The sequence below is a fragment of the Acomys russatus genome, unplaced genomic scaffold, assembly GCF_903995435.1.
Source record: "Acomys russatus unplaced genomic scaffold, mAcoRus1.1, whole genome shotgun sequence".
Classification (NCBI taxonomy): domain Eukaryota; kingdom Metazoa; phylum Chordata; class Mammalia; order Rodentia; family Muridae; genus Acomys; species Acomys russatus.
This window is the reverse complement of record NW_026131772.1, coordinates 131163-153539: the sequence shown is the minus strand read 5'-3', so window position 1 is coordinate 153539 and position 22377 is coordinate 131163. Positions and strand designations below refer to the sequence as shown.

General features: G+C 35.8%; 1 pseudogene; it reads right to left on the bottom strand.

The window, feature by feature from the left end:
- Positions 1–1298: 1298 nt before the first annotated feature.
- Positions 1299–22377, bottom strand: part of LOC127186461 (zinc finger protein 658B-like) — a 37611-nt pseudogene continuing 16532 nt past the window's right edge.

Genomic DNA, 22377 nt, shown 5'->3' with positions numbered 1-22377 from the left:
CCAATAGTAAACATCCATTGTGTACCAATTACATAGGATCCCACTTAGTATTGTTAAGAGACAGGATTATTATGTATAGCTAGGGATGAGGCATATTTGCCTCATCTTCGTATCTACAGATTCTTTAAGGGAGCAATATTTTAAATCAAACTCCTATAAAGGAGAATGTGATGATGGAAAATGTTTCACATACTCTATTATCTTATACATATGAACCAGAGAAAGATTTGTCCTCTTAAAGCCTTGATCCTATCTTTCCACAATGGATCCAAATGACAGTGACTTTTCCCACAAAACACATTCACTCAGGTCTTACTACAATCAGTGTTTCTTCTGCTCCCCATATATTCTCTTCCTAATGAGTGTCCTGTAATTTTTGATAGGGATCAAATATTTTTTTGAGATATTTTTGTTGGCATTATGAACTGTGGAATTAATGATATGAACAACAACATCATAGCATTTAGTGAATATTAATTACAGGAAGGCAGAATTAATAGAACAGAGGTGTAATATGTTTATTAATAATCATGACAAATAAGGAATTAGCTTCAGATTTAAAAGTATGTATAATGTATTATCCATAAAAATAGAAACTTTCAACAAAATAATCCTGATATAGAATATATCTTAAACTTGCCAGTATTCTACTATAATAAAATATATAGAACATTATGCAACAGGCTAGTTTTAGCATAGATATTTGTACTATTATCCTGGATTAAATCCTTACATTTTAAAATATTATTTATTTATTAAGTTTTGACATGAATTCTATAGCACCACTAATCAATGGCATCATATTAAAATAGCATGAAACATTCTTTCTTATTTTAATTTCCAAATAATTATGTAATAAAAATATAAGAAATATTTTTGGGTAGAATTTTTCCAATTCCTACAAAGTACTAGGATTCCTAGTATGGGTTCACTGAGAATAGCTAAGATTTCCAGATTGTTTAAATACTTTCAAGCATTTTCTCGTTTAAAAACCATGTTTCTCAAATGAACTCTGGGAGAGTAATTACCTATCAAGTTAGACTCTTATAGGAAATTTCTAGGTGCTCTAAAGTAGTGTGTCTCCAGTTTCTTTAAAGTTTCAGCTTGTACTAAAGTAGTGTCTCCAGAATGCATGATCTGTTGTCTTTGAAGAAATGATTACTGGGGAAAGGACATTCCATTCTTTACATAAATAAGGTATGTCTTGGGTATGTATTCTGTGGTGGGCTTGAAGAGCTTAGGACTTCCACAATAATTTCCTGTATTACTTAAACCCATAAGGTTGATTTTAGTATAGATTATTTGATGAACTTGGAGAGTTGAAGACGAGATAAAACACTTGCCCCAGTCGTTACATTAGTAATGTTTATTTTCAGTGAGGTTTCTGTAGTGAACATGATGATTTGATGAGTTGGTAAAGGATTTCCAACACTCATTATATTGTTAAGTTTTTCTGAGGTATGGATTCTTTTATGAACTTGGGAAGGTGAGGATGAAGTAAAAAATTTTCCACATTCACTACATTAGTAAGGTTTGTCCCAAGTATGAATTCACTGGTGAACTTGAAATTATGAGTACTATGCAAATGATTTACCACAAATATTTATTTATATGATTTGTCTCAACTATGCATTCTTTGATGACTTTGGAGAGATGAATATTGATAAAGTCTTTCCCACACTCATTACAGTTTTAAGGTTTTTCTCGAGTATGTATTCTTTGATGGACATTAAGATTGGATGACCTTGTAAATGATTTCTCATAGTTATTACATTTATATGGTTTGTCTCCTGTATGACTTCTTTGATGAACTTGGAGATTTGAGTACTGGGTAAAAGATTTCCCACACATTACATTTTTAAGGTTTATCTCCAGTATGGATTCTTTGATGATATTGGAGAGTTGACGATTGAGTAAAGAATTTCCCACACTCATTACATTTGTAAGTTTTATCTCCAGTATGGATTCTTTGATGACATTGCAGAGTTGAAGATTGAGTAAAAATTTTCCTACATTCATTACATTTGTAAGGTTTATCTCCACTATGGATTCTTTGAAGACATTGGAGAGTTGAAGAGCGAGTAAAGGACTTCCCACATTCCTTACATTTGTATGGCTTATCTCCAGTATGCATTCTTTGATGACATGGGAGAGTTGAAGAATGAGTAAAGGATTTCCCACACTGATTACATTTGTAAGGTTTATCTCCAGTATGGATAATTTGATGAACTTGGAGAGTTGAAGAGCGAGTAAAGGATTTCCTACACTCACTACATTTATAAGATTTTTCTCCAATATGGATTCTTTGATGAACTTGAAGGTTTGAGTACCGGTAAATGTATTTCCCACACTCATTACATTTGTAATGTTTATCTCTGGTGTGGATTCTGTAGGGAACATGAAGACTTGAGGATTTGGTAAAGGATTTCCCACATTTGCTACATTTGTAAAGATATTATTGAGAATAAATATTTTGATGAACCTGGAGAGCAGAGGATGAGGTAAATGATTCCCCACATTCATTACATTTTTGACAGTTTTGTCCAGTAGTAATGCTGTGTTGAGCTTGATGTTTTGATAACAGTGTAAATGATTTATTCCTCTTAACATATTTATAAGTGTTATCTCCACTGTGGATTCTTGATGAAGTTGAAGTTTTGAGGCATTGGTAAATGATTTTCCACACAGATTACATTTATAAAATTTGCATCCCAAATATATTCTGTGCTGACCTTTATGTTCCCTACTTAATATTTTCCCATTTCTGTGCACAATAGACTTGTATTCCAAAACTTGTTGTGAACCTTTTCCCTGTGGATACTCCAATTGTGAAATTATGAGTGGTACAGACTGAGTTCCCTCAGGATAAGCCAGAGCTTCCTGATCTTTTGTTTCAGAAATGAAACACATTTATTTTTCACACAGATCATTTCCATAATGACATGTTTTATGAATGTCGCTGTCCCGTGAATATTCCCAGAACTTCTTTCTCTCCTGCTCTGAAAGGCTATTACAACCAAATATTCTTGGTATTTCTTTCAGGAAAGAATCTTGTGTACACTTCTTTGGGAATTGCTTCTTGGTATGGTAAGAAGACAAAACTGAAAGAAATGAAAGCAAATCACTATATGATATTTCAGATGCATATTTATATAATATAGATATATTACATAAAACGACATCAAACTGTGGATCATAGCAAAAAGGTACAACACAGAACTGCAGCATTTTTTCCCAAGGAAACAAATATCCTGATCATAATGTATGTTAGAAGATATCTCATTGAACTATCATTATATTATGTAATATATACTAATGTCTTCATTAAGTATTCTCTGGAAGAAGAAGAACACTATGATGCGCGTATCAGGGTACAGGGGTTCTGCGCGATCTATGACACCATCCAAGGACAACATGTCCATTCATCATGAAACCCCTACCTAGACCATGCCTAGGGACAGAATATTCTCCACAGTTAAGTGGAGACTGGGGAATGACTTTCACACGAACTCTGGTGCCCCTTATTTGCCCATGCCCCCTAGATGTGGAGGCCCGATGGCACTCAAAGGAAGGATAGTAGACTACCAGGAAGAAAGTTGATAACCTAGCATCTTATTCAAGGGGAGGAGGTCCCCATCAGTCACAGTCATAGGGAAGGTGCATGGGAAGAAAGTGGGTGGGAGGGAGGAATGGGATGATGCACGGGATGGGATAGCAATTGAGAGGCAATATGAATGATTTTATTTTTCAATAAAAAACAAACATTACAAAAATGTATTAATTGGAACAACTAATGTCAAACAAAATTGTAACAATCACACTGAATAGAAACCTAGTCTTCACTGTGACACTCAATTAACAGTATGGACACCAATAATTTCCTAAATACATGAACAAATTAATAATAGAAATGAGCAAATACAATATTATTTCAGTTTTTTCTCCGAATGCAAGATTTATTAGCGTTTTTAAAATCAAAGAGGATATTAATAAGAACACAAAAGAAAACGTGATCAAAATTTTAGTGTATCATGTAAAATCCGTGCCCAGTACATGAAAACAAAGGGTTTAAAATTTTCACAAACTTTAAGGATTATTCACTAAGACTAATAAGTTGTTTAGAAACCAAAGAATTCTTTTTTATATAGTTTAAATTTTTTTCCTTTTTTTTATTTATTTATACTTGTTACATCTCAATGTTTACCCCATCCCTTGTATCCTCCCACTCCCCCCCCCCCGTTTTCCCATTATTCCCCTCCTCTATGACTGTTCCTGAGGGAGATTACCTCCCCCTGTATATTCTCTTAGGGTATCAAGTCTCTTCTTGGCTACCTGCTGTCCTTCCTGTGAGTGCCACCAGGTCTCCCCCTCCAGGCGACATGGTCAAATGTGAGGCACCAGAGTACGTGAGAAAGTCATATCACACTCTCCACTCAACTGTGGAGAATATTCTGATCATTGGCTAGATCTGGGAAGGGGTTTAAAGTTTACCTCCTGTATTGTCCTTGGCTGTTGCCTTAGTTTGAGCGGGAACCCTGGGCCCAAATCTGCCTATCATATTGTTCTACATGTAGATTTCTAGGACCATCTGTATCCTTTTATTTTGCTATTCTCCCATGCATCTCTCATTTAGAGTCCCAATAGGATGCCCTCCCCTCTGTCTCAGTTTCCTGGTAAATGAAGGCTTTCGTGGGGCATGCCCCTTGGGCTAGTATGCAGATATAAGTGAGTATATACCATTTGATTCTTTCTGCTTCTGGGTTAACTCACTCATTATGATCATTTCTAGCTCAATCCATTTATCCACAAATTTCAGAAATTCCTTGTTTTTAATAGCTGATTAGTATTCCATAGTGTATATGTACCACAGTTTCTTTATCCACTTTTCTACTGAGGGAAACTTAGGCTGTTTCCATGTTCTGGCTATTATGAATATGGCTGCTATGAACATGGTTGAGCAAATTTTCTTGTTGTGGCTGGAGCATCTTCAGGGTATATTCCAAGGAGTGGAATAGCTGGGTCTTGAGGAAGCCCTATTCCCATTTTTCTGAGATAGCACCAGATAGATTTCCAAAGTGGCTGTACTAGTTTGCATTCCCACCAGCAATGAAGGAGTGTTTCTTTCTCCCCACATCCTTGCCAGCATGTGCTGTTGCATGAGTTTTTGATCTTAGCCATTCTGATGGGTGTAATATGGAATCTCAGAGTTGTTTAGATTTGCATTTCCCTGATGACTAAGGAGGTTGAGCATTTCTTTAAGTGTTTCTCAGCCATTTGATACTCCTCTGTTGAAAATTCTCTGTTTAGTTCCAAGCCCCATTTCTCAATTGGGTTATTCAGTTTGGTGGTGTTTAATTTCTTGAGTTCTTGAGTATATATTTTGGATATTAGACCTTTGTCAGATGTAGGGTTGGTGAAGATTTTTTTTCCCAGTCTGTAGGCTGTCGCTTTGTTCTCTTGAGAGTGTCTCCTGCCTTACAAAAGCTTCTCAGCCTCATGAGGTCCCATTTATTGATGGTTGACATTAAGGCCTGGGCCGTTGGTGTTCTGTTCAAGAAGATGTCACCTGTGCCAATATGTTCCAGGCTCTTTCTCACTTTTTCCTCTAAGTGGCTTATTGTCTCTGGTTTTATATTGAGATCTTTAATCCACTTGGATTTGAGTTTTGTGCAAGGTGACAAATATGGGTCCAGTTTCATTCTTTTACACATAGACCTCCAGTTAGACAAGCACCATTTGTTGAAGATGCTATCCTTTTTCCATTGAATGGATTTGGCTTCTTTGTCAAAAATCAAGTGACCATATGTGTGTGGATTCCTATCTGGGACTTTGATTCGATTCCACTGATCAACCAGCCTGTTGCTATGCCAGTACCATGCTGTTTTAATTACTATTGCTTTATAGTACAGTTTGAAATCAGGTATGGATATTCCTCTGGAGCACCTTTTATTGTACAAAATTGTTTTAGCTATTCTGGGTTTTTTGTTTTTCCATATGGAGTTCAGAGTTGAACTTTCAATGTCTTTAAAAAATTGTGGGTATTTTGATAGGGATTGCATTGAATCTGTAGATTGCTTTTGGTAGGATGGCCATTTTTACTATGTTAATTCTCGCGATCCATGAGCTAGGAAGATCATGCCATCTTCTCACGTCATCTTCAATCTCTTTCTTCAGAGTTTTGAAATTTTATTCATATAAGTCCTTCACTTGCTTAGTTAAGGTAACTCCTAGATATTTTATATTGCTTGTGGCTAATGTGAAGGGTGTGGTTTTCCTAATTTCTGCCTCTGCAAGTTTGTCATTTGTGTATAGGAAGGCTACAGACTTTTTTGAGTTAATTTTGTATCCAGTGAATTTGCTGAAGGTGTTTATCAGCTTTAGGAGTTCTCTGGTGGAATTTTGAGGGTCACTTATGTACACTATCATATCATCTGCAAAGAGGGATAATTTGACTTCCTCCTTTCCCATTTGGATACCATTGATCTCCTTTTGTTTTCTTATTGCTCTGGCTAGAACTTTGAGTACTATAGTGAAGAGATATGGAGAGAGTGGGCAGCCTTGCCTTGTTCCCGATTTTAGAGGAATTTCCTTGTGTATCTCACCATTTACTTTGATTTTGGCTATTGTCTTGCTGTATATAGCCTTTATTATGTTGAGGAAAGTGCCTTGTATCCCCGGTCTCTCTAAAACTTTAAACATGAATGGGTGTTGAATTTTATCAAATGCTTTCTCTGCATCCAAGGAGATGATCATGTGGTTTTTTATTTTCAGTTTGTTTATATGGTGGATTGCATTGATGGATTTCCATATATTAAACCATCCCTGCATGCCTGGAATGAAGCCTACTTGGTCATGATGAATGATATCTTTGATGTGTTACTGTATTCATTTTGCAAGTATTTATTTTGTATTTTTGCATCTATGTTCATAAGAGAAACTGGTCTGAAATTCTCTTTCTTTGTTAAGTCTTTGTGAGGTTTAGGTATCAATGAAACTATGGCCTCATAGAATGAATTTGGTAATGTTCCATCCATTTCTATCTTTTGGAGTAGCTTGAAGAGTATCGTATTAGCTCACCCTTGAAGGTCTGGTAGAATTCTGCACTGAAACCATCTGGCCCTGGGCTTTTTTTGGTTGGGAGACCATCGATGATTGCTTCTATTTCAGTAGGGGGAAATGGGACTATTTACCTTGTTTATCTGTTCTTCATTTAACTTTGGCAAGTTAAATTGATCAAGAAAATCATCCATTTCCCTTAGATTTTCAAATTTTGTGGCGTATATGCCTTCAAAGTAGAATCTTATGATTCTTTGAATTTCTTCAGTGTCCGTTGTATGTCTCCCTTTTCATTTCTGATTTTGTTGATTTCAATACTGTCTCTCTGCCATTTAGTTAGTTTGGCTAATGGTCTGTCTATCTTTTGATTTTCTCAAAGAACCAGCATTTGGTTTTGTTGATTCTTTGGACTGTTTTTTTAGTTTCTAATTTGTTAATTTCAACCCTGAGTTTGATTATCTCCAGGTGTCTACTCCTCTTGGGTGTTTCTGCTTCTTTATTTTCTAGGGCTTACAGTTTTGTTGTTAAGATGCTTATGTGCGATGTTTCCAATTTCTTTTTAAAGGCACTTAGTGCTATGAATTTTCCTCTTAGCACTGCTTTCAATGTATCCCACAAATTTGGGTATGTTGTATCTTCATTTTCATTGAATTTCAGAAACTCCTTGATTTCTTTCTTTATTTCTTCACCAGTACTTACCAAAGCAACATGAATGCATTGTTAATATTAAATGGCATCATAAGACAGCTGTATCTAGTCTCCCCTTACCCTAAAGCTCCTATGGAGCTCACCTTGCCTCCTGGGCAAAAGGACAAGTTCTAGCTATACCTGTCCCTTCCTACTGAGAACAGGAATCAAGATCCTCTTAGGCAGAATCTGAAATAGCATGGTGGAAAGGAACTGGGAAAGCTGGCCTGGAAATCTCTGTGTAGTCCATGTGGGTTAAGCCTGATGGTACATAAATACCAGTAATTGTGCCCTCTTCAGCCTTGCAGGAATTTGTGCAGCAGATTAATGATGGTGCTGCCTGCTCCCACATAAGCCTTCCAAGCCATCACTAATGCCATTACCTACTCAAGCCTTCCAGGCCATCACTAATGCCATTACCTTTAGCTCTGTTCTGTGTAATACATTCAACAACTCCACTCTTCTTCTTAGCAGGAAATCCACAGGTAGGTAGGGAAGTAGGCACAGGGACTTAGGAGTTTGATTGTACTGGGGACTGCTTGTCCAAGCTGGCTACTACTGTTCTAAGAAGTTCTCACTCTTGGAGCCTCCCAGTGACTCCCCACCTCCAGCACCCACCTCCTCCACAGCTCATTGGCTGTTAGGTAGCTCAAAAATTTTTAAGTTGCCAAGAAAGGCTCATAAAAGCACTAAACTAAAAAGCAGACCGAGGATTACCACTAGACCATAGAATCGCAATGTCATAATTTGCCCTTGTACCCCTGGAGAAGAAAACATGGGGAACTTGAGAGAGCTGTTTTCAGAACTCAAATCCCTCCAATCTGTACACAGCAGGGTAGAACTTTTGATGTCTCTGGGGAAGAAAAACCAACTTGAATATAGTATTGAATGCAAAACTGGCAGGAGTATAGTCATGATTTGGACTCTGTTTTCCATTTTTGAAAGTGCAGATTTCTGCTGCCTCATTCGCAGGTATTGTGTAGCATAAATGCTGGTATTGCCTGCCTTCTGATGCTTAAACAAAAATGTCCAAAGCTATGTTTCTCTGGTTCAGTTGTTTTCTCTGAAATGGGCCAGCAACTTCCATCATATTTGCATCTTCTCTGGAGCAGCTGTGGCTTCTCTGGTCAGCTCTCTGTGTGGAGGAGTGTTAAGAAATCAAGGAGTCCCTTACTCTTACCCAGTCACCAGAACAGATAGGACTATCCTTCCTTTTCTGAAATTTTTCCAGAAGCTTTCTCAGGACGTGGATCTAACCCCAGACACTTGAGGAACTGGCATTTGACTTTATCTTAGATAAAATAAGTCTAAGAATTACTGCTTCATCACCCTAGCTGGTCTCTGCCCAGAACTTGTGCACATTTTTCTTCTGTATAAAATATATCCTGGGCATTTCCATGGAGATGGTAAATAATCCATCTCTTTAGTGTATGTTGCTAAATCACAATACACATATAAATACATGTAAACATCACTAATGGAAGTGGGAGGCCTTTACTGTAAGTAAATTTTCCCTCCGTTCCTTTAATAATTTTGTTTATCAAGACAGGGTTTCTCTTTTTAGTGCTAACTGTTCTCGAAATCACTCTGTAGACCAGTCTGTCCTCATACTCATAGAAATCTGCTTGCATCTGCCTCACAAGTGCTGGGATTAAAGCAATGTGCCACCACTGACCAGCTCTGCTACATATTTTAATGTTTCCTTTTCATTTAAGTAAACAGAAATGTTAGAGACCAAAACATTTTGTATTTTAGACTTCTCTCTGATGTTTTGTTGTCTCAGTGGAGGATTGCCAGCCTATCATCTTGCTACACTTCCTTCCTAAGATAAACTAGCTGATTCAGGACAGGTGGCACAACTCACTTAATCCCAGCACACTGCAAGCAGATGCAGAAGGGTCTCTCTGACTTTAAGAGAATCCTGTGTGACAATGAGAATTCCAAGGCTAGCCACGATTATATAGTGACACTCTGTCTCAGTCCATCCCCACTCCTCAAAAAGACAAGTTCACAGCCTTGCAGAATACACACAAGCTTCAGGGAAGCTACACTTTGACCCCAGGTGCTTTCTACCAAAGCACAGCTATGGTTACTAAGGGTGCTCTCCAACAAACAATAGCTGCTCTACCAGATTGTTTTACAAATCCCAGTGAACCACTGCAGTCACTTCTCCTCAGTGTACATCATGGCAAAAAAGCTGTAAAACTAGTTGCCATAGACCCAAGAGTCCTAGAAAGTGAGGCCCATCAAGGAGGTGCAATACTAAAAATGCTGCCTGCTGCTAGGGCAATCATTGCTGATGGACGGGACATGTGGATTAAAATAGCTGCCAAATACCAGGCTTCTCCTTGTCAAAACCTAGAGAAATAGCCTCCAACCTGAGAATGGAGAGCTGTTGGCTTCTAAAGCTGTAGCAACAGAGCTCTAATTCTTTGGCCCAGGAGGTAAGAATTTTTAGGTCTACCAGTCTAACCTGTAGGCCATAGGCATGAGGGCCCAAAACTGTCAGCACTAGAAGTGCATCTTCCTGCTACCCATAATTCCTAATTGAGTAGAAGGACCAAGCCAGCTGTTGAGGAACCGAACCCAGGCCACTCTATCTTCCGGCATTTTTAACTAGCAGCCAAGTCTGCATCTGTTGTCTTAGCATAGCTAAGATGAGGAAGACAAGGACCGTAAGTAAGTATAAAGCCCTGCAATTCCCCTGGTGTATTTGAGGCAGAGGTGGGCTCTGGCTTTAGAGTTTAAGAACTAGAAATATGACAATTAGGGGGCCAGTGAACTCTGAGCCATGATGGACTGAAGGCTCACCTTGGGATGCTGGCTTCTTTGGATCTGTTTCTTGGTATTCATGGTATCCCTGAGCCTCTTTGTCTCTGATGATTACACTTATCCAGAAACCACTATGAATATGTATGTCCCAGTCTGTTTGGCAGATTGTGGCACCGTGTGAAGATGACTGGATTTGACTAGTACCCTTGAGACATGCATGCAGCTCACAGAGTTCTGTATAGATGGAAAGCATAGGAGGCAGATCCAGAGGAAATAAGTAATATATAAAAGAGCTAGTAAATTACAATGACAATGTATTATTCTGACCACAGCTATGGGTGTGTGGTGGAAAGGTGTCTAGCTCATGGCCAGCTGAGGGGACCAGAGCATTCTCATGTCATCAATAAGAGTTAGACTGTCCATAGATTCTCAAAGTGATTAGTAACACAGGCAGATGAATCTTTCCATACAGAGAAACTCCATTCCTTCTCTCTGACACTTAGAGTTATAGAAAAGTTCAGAATGCTTTTCAGTTTGGGACTCTATAGTGTCTGACATGACCCAAAATTATTCATGAGAAAAACATGCTCTGTGTGTACCTATGTGTGCTTGCGAGCACAGGTACGTGTGTGTGTGTGTGTGTGTGTGTGTGTGTGTGTGTGTGTGTGTTGTTTCATTTGTTTACAAGATCATGCTATGTAATTACAATATTTTAGAATGGGACATGGAAACCAAAAGTAATATCTCAGTGGAGACAATGGATGAAACAGAAATTGATTTGTGTGTTTTTCTTTGCTCCCATTAACTAGATTGCTTACCCAGGACAAAAAATACATTCAGGTGGGTATTACCTCCCACATTCTGGCCATGATTGCAAATACAGGTGTCAATTCTTAGGCAAAAGAAAAGAGAGAAAATAGTGAATAAAAATTTAGTAGCCAGCTTTCATTTAAAATGACTATTTTACTCTGTTAGGTATATAGCAAGTCGCTGCAAACAAACAAGTGGGACTGTAGAGAGAAACATATAATCTGTGCTGGGGAAACGGAGCAACTAAATTCATTAAATCATCCTCTTTGTTTATTGTGCCTGTAGAAGTTCTCAGTTTTTGCATCTCACTGACAAAAGTCAGGAAGAGTGGACCTTTTTGATTCCTGCTTTCCAATCTTCAAGATTACTTGCAAAAGGAAAAATCTGCTGCCTATAAATACAAAGTGGCATGTGAAAGAATTCTTCATGTAAACATTCATGAGACATTCCATTCGTAAAGCGAAAGGAGAGATGGCTTCTCAGGTAAACATGTATGTGTGGGTATGGGACAGGTTGATTATTCTTACAGAAATACTTCATTCTCAGATCTTCCTAACTCTTGCTATGCTGACACATACTTTTGAAACTATTTTTCAATTGAATCTCCTCATTAATTCAATACAAGTTTTGCAACTTGTGTGCTTAAGCCAACTTTATTTCCAGTCTCCTTTAATATTTTTCAGGGTATGTTGTATAAATAAAAACATAATTTGAAAGAAATAAAGCATTTGATATCAAAGAAGAATGTACATACTAAATTTTTATTGAGAAGGAATTGAGTAGTTATTTATCTGTGAAGAAAGGACTTATTGCAGTAGTTCTCACCCTTCCTAATGCTGCAAACTTTTAATAACATTACAAATGTTGTGGTGACCCCTCAACTATGAATTCATTTTACTGCTACTTTATAACTGTAATTTTGTTACTGCTATGATTCCTAATGTAAATATCCATTATTTCTGTTGGCTTAGATGGTTACCCTTTGATGATTGTGGAGATCATGCTATTTGATCCTCAAAAGGGTAATAAACTACAGGTCAAGAATCGCTGGTCTATTGAATCTTTTCAAATAAGTCAAAATATTCTTTGTTAAGAACATGATTTTTCAAATTTATCAAAAACTAATACATATTTTTTTACTAAAGGCAGAAAAAGTTTTATGGCTAACTAATCTTTCCTTGTGTCATATATAGAAATTAGGCAATGCACATAAGGAGATATGATGAGCTTTAATTTCAGGGCCTACTGACATACAACGATGTGGCTATAAACTTCTCCAGGGAAGAGTTGGACTGTCTGGATTCTGCTCAAAGGTCTTTGTATAGAGATGTCATGTTGGAGAATTACAACAAGCTGGTTTCTGTGGGTGAGAATATTTTTATTCCATAATTTTTACTGTATCTTATGGTTGTCTAATGGTTCTAGTAATATATGTACTTGACATTCACTGCACAATTTCTCTCTTATGTTTTTGTAGGTATTGGTTACTGTTTTCTGTATAGCTAACAGGATATGTCCACTTATATTGTTTTTACATTTAATGTAATGATAATTTAATCATTTATGCTTTTTGTACTGGTACACTGTAGCACTTATATGTAAATCCACTTTGACATTCAGAGTTTTCATTTTTGTAATGTAATTAAAAAAAAAAGAATACAGAAAATTTAAATGTATTGAGATATGAAGAATCTAAAACATCTTGGAAGGAAGTGAGAACTAGGAAGTCACCCATGTATTTTATTTTTTCCATGTTACCTAATTGTCACAAACCTCTGCTAATACCCAGTTACATTGAATAGTGTGTGTATGTGTCTGTTTGAATGCACAGGTGTTTCTGTTTCAAAATCAGAGTTAGAAACCTGTCTTGTACAAAACAAAGAACCATGGATTGTTGATAAAGAGGAGATTGAAGGAAGAGAACAAGGTAAGATGAACTAAAATGACAAAGCATGTGATGATATAAACCAATGAGCAATCTAAACATGTAGTGTGGTTAGACAACCTCTTCAGTAGAAGCTATTGCTGTGAATTTCTTTTAGAATTATGTATTAAATGTGAAGTATAGCATGGATGTTATATGGTTTTTGTCTTTTTTATCTTAATATTGGTGATTTGAAATGCAGTATGTAATAGATATTTGACAAAGTAGCATATTATTCTGTGTTCTAATTACTGATGTCATTTTTGTTGCATGTGAATGATGAATAGATTTAGGTATTCCTATTTTTTATTACCTTAAACAATTTAACAGCATTTTTTGGCTTATAGGATTTTTGTTCTCTTCCTCATCCTCCCAGAATAGTTCCTCCTTTCACACTAACACACTGTCAAGATCCTCCTCTCTCTCTCTCTCTCTCTCTCTCTCTCTCTCTCTCTCTCTCTCTCTCTCTCTCTCTGATAATAGAAAAGAATAGAATCCAAAATGGATTTAAACATGGGATATGATTTGTGATAGGAACTTCTGAAGTTCAGGCATGAAATATGACTAATAGATCCAATGTTATATTTTAAAAACTCTTATTTTTCCCTCTCCTTGAATCTTAGTATTAAAAATATGTTCTCAGCTTGGGTGATACTTTGTACCTCTTTCCCTTTCATAAAATAGAATTTTTTTCTGCCTTAAACTTGTTCATACGGTCAGTGATTTATATAGGTTGTAGTCTTCTTGTGTCTATAAGGTGCTGTTGACTGTGAGTCATCCGACACCTCTGGCCTTTATAATCCTCTACCCCATTTTCTAAATAGGTCCTTGATCCTTGATAGGAGGGGCATGATAAAGATAACTCACATAGGATCACGTGCCCCTAATTCTTTTTGCATCTGCACTTTTTCAAGATGTTGACCTCCATATTAAGCATCTCTATTGAAAGTTAAGTTATGCACAGATCTACTGTAAAGGTATATGCATTTTGGAGGTATATGATTGCCATTTTTAATAGGAATAATAGCAGTTTTTAATATCAAGCCCATGAATTTTTTATTTTCAGATTAGTGGCTTTATAAGCAGGTCAGATGTGACTTTCAACTCACAAAGCTACCTTAATGTCATTCAAAATGTAGTGGGTTCTGACAATGTATTTGCAAATCTATTCACACCAGTGAATATATCTTACAGGAAGGTCAGCATTAAAGATCATAGAGTTCTAAACCGTGTGACCCTCAATTAATTTTATCTTTCTATTGCACAAGTAGTAGCTGCCAATATTATGAGTGCAGATCAGTAGGGGTGAAAAATCCACCTGAGTACCAGTTCAATATGTTTGCTGTCATATGTATGAAGTGTCTTCATCTATAGAATCAATTAGTCACCTTTAGCAAGAAAATAATTGTGTAAGGAATTACGTGTGACATATCAGTAAATGATAAGTCCTTTAGACAATAACTCAAAATGCTCTAGCTCATTTTTTGTACTCTTTTCTGTATTTATTGGCATTTGATGTTGAGTTATTTTATTGTCTTTCTTAGTCATTTAAATAGATTTTTATATGCAAATGTGTTAGGCTTCTATAGTATTAGTTTTCCATAAGCTATTGAAAAGAACTTTAGTGTGAACTCGAGAAATGGTTCAAAGTTACAGCTTTTAGAATTTTAGTATTATGACCTGAGTTCAATCTCCATAATGCACATGGGAGAAATAAACTTCTACTAACTATCCCTTGCTGCTATACATAAAGGTGATGCATAAATATTACTTTAAAATTAGGCTAATAGTGTGTTCTTGATCTCTATAATTCTTTTCTGTTTTGTGCCCCACTCTTGATATTATTTTTTCTTTATGACACTATCTTTATTGCTTTCTTGTGTGAAAAACAATAAAAGATGTATTAATGCCTAAATAGCTACCTGACCATAGATACTCTAAGTAAAACATCCAAGTCTTGAAAGCTAACTTACCACACTAAAGAAAACATGTAATGATTGTTCTTTGAAGTTACCCATTTACCGTTTACACTGATTGTTTGCCTAGATGTGTTCAGGGCAGAGTTTAGGAGATGATCAAGTTAGAACTAAAGCCAGGGTCCTTCAACTTTTCTTCATGTTGGAAATTCAAGGAACATTACCATTTTTTACTTTAAGAATCCACTGTAAGGTTGATATAAAACTAAACAAAAATATTTGTACAAGTATCCTTTATGAAAATTGCTGCAAAAATTATCAGTCATATATATCCAAAATATATTAAAACACATAAAAAGGATAATAATAATAATAATAATAATAATAATAATAATAATAATAATAATAATAATAATACAGTGTAAAGGGACTACCACATAACTACCTCATGATAATCTCATGAGAATGTCAGAGGTCTTTGACAAAATATATCATCACTACATTAGAGTTCTATAAACTAAAAGGGTTTACCATAAGCATTGGTGCAGCAACATTGTGGTGTATGGAAAGAAAATCAAAATACGTTCATTAAAATCAGGAAAAATAGAAGGATGTCTATTTCCTCATTACCTCTGAAATATACTTGTAGGAATCAAATCTAGAGCAAAAACATTATGATGACTTTTGTAGAATAATCATAGGATAGAAAAAATCAAAGAATCCTTAATTTCTGATGATGATTTTATATATAAAATTTGACAGGATATTTCTTGCAGCTGTACTCTTGTTTTTCTTAGTCTGTGCTTCTTTTGAACAACAGTGTCATCCCTAGTTGTAACACACCCACACACACACACACACACACACACACATATACATATATATGTGTGTGTGTGTACTTTGTATAATTTGTGAAAATATAAAGTAATGATTTCATGAGATTTTATCTACATAACCTTTATTTATTAATTAAGTAATTTATTCATCTGTTTCTTTGCTTGCTTGCTTTACACACTGAAATTAGCTCCCTTTCCTCCTGGTTCCATTTTCCTTCTCTCTTCCCCCATCTCCCTTCCCTACTTCTCACAAAAGTGGAGACAAGAGCAACAAACCACGCCAGCACATCAAGTCACATGAGTACTGAGCACAACCTCGTCCTTTGTACCTGCACCTGTGAAATGATTGAAAAGTAGGCAAAAATTCCATTTCAGAAATATTTCTCAATCACCTTATTGGGGGATCCCCATGAAATATGAGATGTCCTATAGCTCCATCTCTGTAGAGGGCCTAGATCTAATCTTTGGTTGATGCCTCAGTCTCTGCAATCCATACTTGTCCCAGGTTAGTTGGTTCTGGTGGTCTTCTTGTGATGCCCCTGTCCCTTCCACATCCTTCTAGCCTTCCTGCTGACTCTTCCACGTGACTCGTTGTGCTTTACCCAGTGCTTCACTGTGAGTTTCAGCATCTGTTTTGATCTTCTTCTTCTGTGTGGAACCACTCAGAGAACAGCAGTGCTAGGCTCCAATCTGCAAGTATAGCAGAGTATCCACAATAGTATCAAGGTTGTTTCTCTGCTATGGGATGGGTTGCAGGTTGTGACAGGCATAGTTTGGAAATTTCCTCACCTCCTGCTCTAATTTTATCTCTGAGTAAATTTTAAGTCAAAACATTTTTGGATGGGTTGGTGTTCCCCTACCTCCATTAGGACTCCTGTCTAGTTAGAATTCAACCTCTTGCAGCTCCATGACTTCTCCTACCACAAGTCTCAGCTAGAATCGCCCCCATACACTCCAAGAAGCCTACCCTGTCTTAGGCCTCCAGTTTGTCACAGTGATGCCTCCAAATATGGTTTTTCTTTTCCTTTCATACATTCTGTCCTAATTCCACTACTCTCACCTGCTCTGATCTCCACCCTCATGTTTTTCTAGCATCCCTCTTCTACTCTGTTCCTCCTTTGCAATGTCTTCTGTGGTAACTTCTATTTCTCATTTAGTTTGATATTTAAGCACCAATATCTTTTGGCTCTCCTTGTCCTTATCTTCTTTGGGCCATTGAATTGTGTATGGTTATTTTGTTCTATTGGGTTAAATTTCACATATAAGTGAGTACATACAATGCTTTTCTTTCTGCTTCTGGGATATTTCATTATAGATGATCTTTTATACTTCCATGCCTTTAACTACAAATTTTATGGTGTCCTTGTTTTTAATACCTGAGTAGTATCCCATGATCTCATTGTACCGCAGGTTCTTTATCCATTCTTTAGTTGAGTGGCATACATTTTTTTCCTGTCTCTGTCTCTTAGGACTAAATCTCATGTTAACACAGTTAAACAAATCTCCTTGATGTACGGGGGAGCACACTTTGAGTATATGTGCAGAATTGTTACAGTTGGGTTGTGAGGTAGAGCTGTTCGCAATTTTCTGAGATAGCACCATATTGATTTTCAAAGATGGCATAGAAGATGCATTCCTACCTGCAATGCAAGAATGTTCTACTTTCTTCTCATCCTTGCCAGGATGTGCTACCAGTTGAGGTTTTATTTTTCATCAATCTGCTGGGTCTAGGATAGAATCTTAGAATCATTTTTATTTACATTTCCCTGATTATTAAATATGTTGAGTACTTTTTTAGGTGATTCTCAGACATTAAAGATTCATCTGATGAGAATTAGCATTTTATCTGTGTACCTGAAATCAGTTTGACTATTTAGTTTGATTGTATTCAATTTCTTCAGTTCTTTATATATTTTGTATATTACCATTTTGTCAGATGTTTGGTTTTGCAAAACCCCTTCTGTTTGTATTTTATGCAATAAAATCAGAAGTAATTTTATTAGTTCTTTGAAAGTCTGGTAGAATTCTGCACTGAAACCATCAGGACCTGTGCTTTTCAGATGGGAAATTTTAATGACTGCTTCTATTTACTTAGGAATAATAGGACTATTTAAATTGACTACTTATTTATGATATAATTTTGGTATCTGAAATCTATCAAAAAATGGTCCATTTTATTTATATTTTTCCAATATTTTGAAGTACAGGCTTCTGACATAAGACCTAATGAGTCTTTGGATTTCCTAAGTATCTGTTGTTATGGCTCCCTTTTATTTTTTGAGTTTAATGATTTGGATATTGTCTAAGGGATTATCTAATTTTTAAAAAATTTTCTCCGTGACACAAGCTCTATTTTCATTGATTCTTTGTATTGTTCTTTGCTTCTAATTAACTTACTGATTTCAGCCCTGATGTTATTTCCTGCAAACCATTCCTCTTGATTCTGTTTCCTTCTCTAGGGCATTCACATGAACTGGTAAGTTGCCAATATGAGATCTCTACAATTTATTTAATAGTATACTGAATGCTAGGAAGGTTTCTTTTAGCATTGCTTTCATTGTGTAATATTTTCACTAAATTTAAGGAAGACTAATGGTTTTTTTGTTTGTTTGTTTGTTTGTTTCTTCACTAAGTACTGGGAGGTTCCACATGTGTATAGGCTTTTTGTTATGTCTATTGTTGTCAAATTCTTGCTTTTATCAATGGTTATCTGCTAAAATACAAAGTGTTAATGCACTTTTCTTATATATTTTGAGGACTGCTTTGTGACCAACTATATGGTTTTATATAGTAGAATGTTCCATATGGTGCTGAGAAGAATCTATATTCTGTTGTGTTTAAGTTAAAAGTTCTAGAGATATCTGTTAGGTCCACATGATTCATGACATCTCTTTCATTAATCTTCTGTTTAGTTTCCATCCTTCCCATCTCTTTTGATGATTTTTCATTGAATGTCTCTTTTATTAGATATTAGAATGGCTACTCCTGCTTACTTCTTGTGGCTGTTTACTTTGAAAATGTTTTTCCAAACTTTTACTCTGAATTAAGATTTATTGCTGAGGTAGAATTGTTATATGTAGCAGAATGATTGGTCTAGTTTACACATCCATTTTTTACCTTCTGTCTTTTTATTAGAAAATTGAATCCACTGATTTTGAAAATTATTAATGACCCAAGATTTTTATTTTCTTTTATTTTGTTGTTGATGGTGGTAATGTGTTTGTCTTCTTTTGGTGGTGTTGTAGTGAAGTTATTTATATCCTGTACTTAATTATCTGTTGTAAAGTAATATATGATTCTGATAGGTGTACCTTATTATGATATTTGTTGGTTTTCCCTTCCATCCTTTAATATTTTTTCTTTGTTCTCTACATTACATGTTTTGACTATTATGTGTCAAGAGGATATTCTTTTCTGGTCGAATATATTTGTTGCTTTGTAAGCCTTTTGCATGTTTAAAGGTATCTACCTTTTTAAGTTGGAGAAAATTCCTTTTTCAGTTTTTTTGAAAATATTTTCTGTTCATGGAGTTTTTCATCTTCTCTTTTGCATATTCCAATTATACTTATTCTTAAGTTTGTCTTTTCATTGTGTCCTTGATTTGTTGGGTGTTTCATAAAAGGAACTTTTTTCAATTTAATTTTTTCTTTGACAGATGTATCTATTTCTTTGATTTTGTCTTCTGTGCCTTATATTTTCTCATCCATCTCTCATATTTTGTTGGTGATGCTTACCTCTTCATTTTCTGTTCTTTTCCTTAAGTTTTCCAACTCCATTTTTTCATCAGTTGTGTTTGCTTCATTTATTCTATTTTTCTTTTCAGGTTTTGAATCATTTTATTAATGTCCTTCACCTGTTTGATCATATTTTCCTATATTTTTTGGAGGGATTTATTTATGTCTTTTTGAAAGGACTCTATCTTATTCATAAGCATAGATTTAAGGCCATATCCTGAGTTTTAGCTGTGTTTGTATGTCCAAGGCATGTTGTATTAGGGTAGTTGGATTGTGTTTGTGCCCTATTGCCCAGAGTTTTGCTGCCCTTTTGCCATCTGGTAGCTCCTTGCACTGGCTGGTTGTTCCTGGAGATCTCTGAGCTTCTAGAGCATGCAGGAGGAGCCATTGGTCCTATGCTGAGATCTGAATCTCCTCAAATAGCCTATAAATGTTCACATTAGGCTGTGTCCCAGTTTTACCTATAGTCAGGTGATTGGTATATGGTTGTTTGACATGTGTGGTCTTCAGATCTGGCAGGTCTCTTCAAGGTGGCTATTAGCACCATGAAAAATAGACTGGTCTGTTTTTAAGGATTCCAGGAATATCCAGGAGGTCAGAGAATTAAAGTGTTTCTTCTAGCATTTTGGATCCCACTGTTTCTGTAGGGAGCATGAGTCATTGCTTCCTCTGCACTCACTGAGCTCCTGGTTTTCAGACACCATGATTGCTGGGGTCCATCTCTTTAGAATGAGACCCTGTCTACTCCTCTTGTCCAGCAGATATTAACATTGAGACAACTAGAACTGCAGGACAAAGGCTCTAACCATGTCCCTGGTTTCCAGAATCTGTTTTTGTGCAGGTCAGTAGCTGTAGCCACTGTGTCTCTGGAACCCAGGTTTGGGTAGGCTGGAAGCGACTGGGTAACTAAAACCTGGGACAGTGTGCCTCTTGATTCTGGATATCACCCATATGGGGCATGTTTGATGTATCCATTGCTCCTAGAATGCCTATTATCCAGGAAATACAGGCACTGCTGTTTTTGAGTCCACAACTTGGTTACTCACTTGGTCCACACTCTCTCCATCCCTGCTGCTCACACACCATAGATGCCTTGTAGCAACATCTTGGAATGCTACCTTTGAAATATTTGTCAAAAATATTTCTACTTCTTTTATATTTATCATTTGTTCCCTTCCAGTTGGAAAACTCTTCCCCATTTCTCACATTATATTACCTCTATTTATCCTATCCTTCCCCATATAAGTATACCAAACAAATGAGTGTTATAGAAATTGAAATTAGTTTCCAAATACATTTCATCGGCAGTATGGAATTTCAAATGAATAGTGTTCATATGTTAAACAATATACAATCATAAAAAAGAAGAACACACACAGAGGTCTTTTTATGTACTTGTAAGTACAGATATCTACACACACACACACACACACACACACACACACACACACACACACACACACATATACCCAAAACACCAAAAACACAAAACAAAGAGATAGAAGCAAATTCTAAATAAAACACGTTTTCAACTTAAGAATGAGATTAGGGACCGTAGGATGTTACGAGAGTAAGGCTGAAGGGAAAAAAGCAAAGGGGAAGGTAATAAATTTTCACTTTGATAAAAAATATATTTTAAGTTATGTTTGACTGTTCAAATATCAGGTCTAGAATTTCTTATTTTAATTTTATATATATATATATATATATATATGACTGTGGATTCAAAATTGATTTTAGGCACATCAAAATGTTTAACTTGTAAGAATTCTTTGGTTTCAAAAGAACTTATTAGTCTCAGTGAATAATCCTTAAGGTTTGTTAAACAATTAAAACCTTGTATTTTCATGTACTGAGCATGGTTTTTACATTATACACTTAATTTTTTCATGTTTTTTCTTGCATTCTTATTAATATTCTCCTTGATTTTAAAATCATTGATTAATCTTGCATTAGGATGACATACTGAAATAAGTGTTGTAGTTGCTCATTTCTGTCATTAATATCCTCACGTATTTAGAATAATGATTGGTGTCCATGTTGTTAATTGAGTGTCACAGTGAAGAGTAGGTTTCTATTAACATGTGATAGTTACAACAATTCTGTTTGACATTATCTGTTACACGTAATACTTAATAAAGACATTAATATATATTATAAAATATATGATAGTTCATGAAATGTCTTCTAACTTTCATTATCATCAGGACATTTGTTTCTTTGGAGAACAATTATTTCAGTTCTTGCCTGTACCATGTGTTGTAACATTTTGCTATGATCCACAGGATAATGCCATTTTACGTAATATATATCTATATTATATTAATATGCATCTGAAATATCATATAGTGATTTGCTTTCATTTCTTTCAGTTTTGTCTTTTTACCATACCAAGAAGCAATTCACAAAGGAGTGAACCCAAGATTTTTTCCTGAAAGAAATAGCAATAATATTTGGTTGTAATGGCCTTTCAGAGCTAGATAGAAGGAAGTTCTGGGAATATTCATCTGACAGTGAAGTTCATAAAACCTGTGATTATGGAAATGATATGTCTGAAAAATACTTGTGTTTCATTTCTGACACAAAAGATCAAGAAGCTTCAGCTTCTTGTGAGAGAACTCAGACTGTGCCACTCATAATTT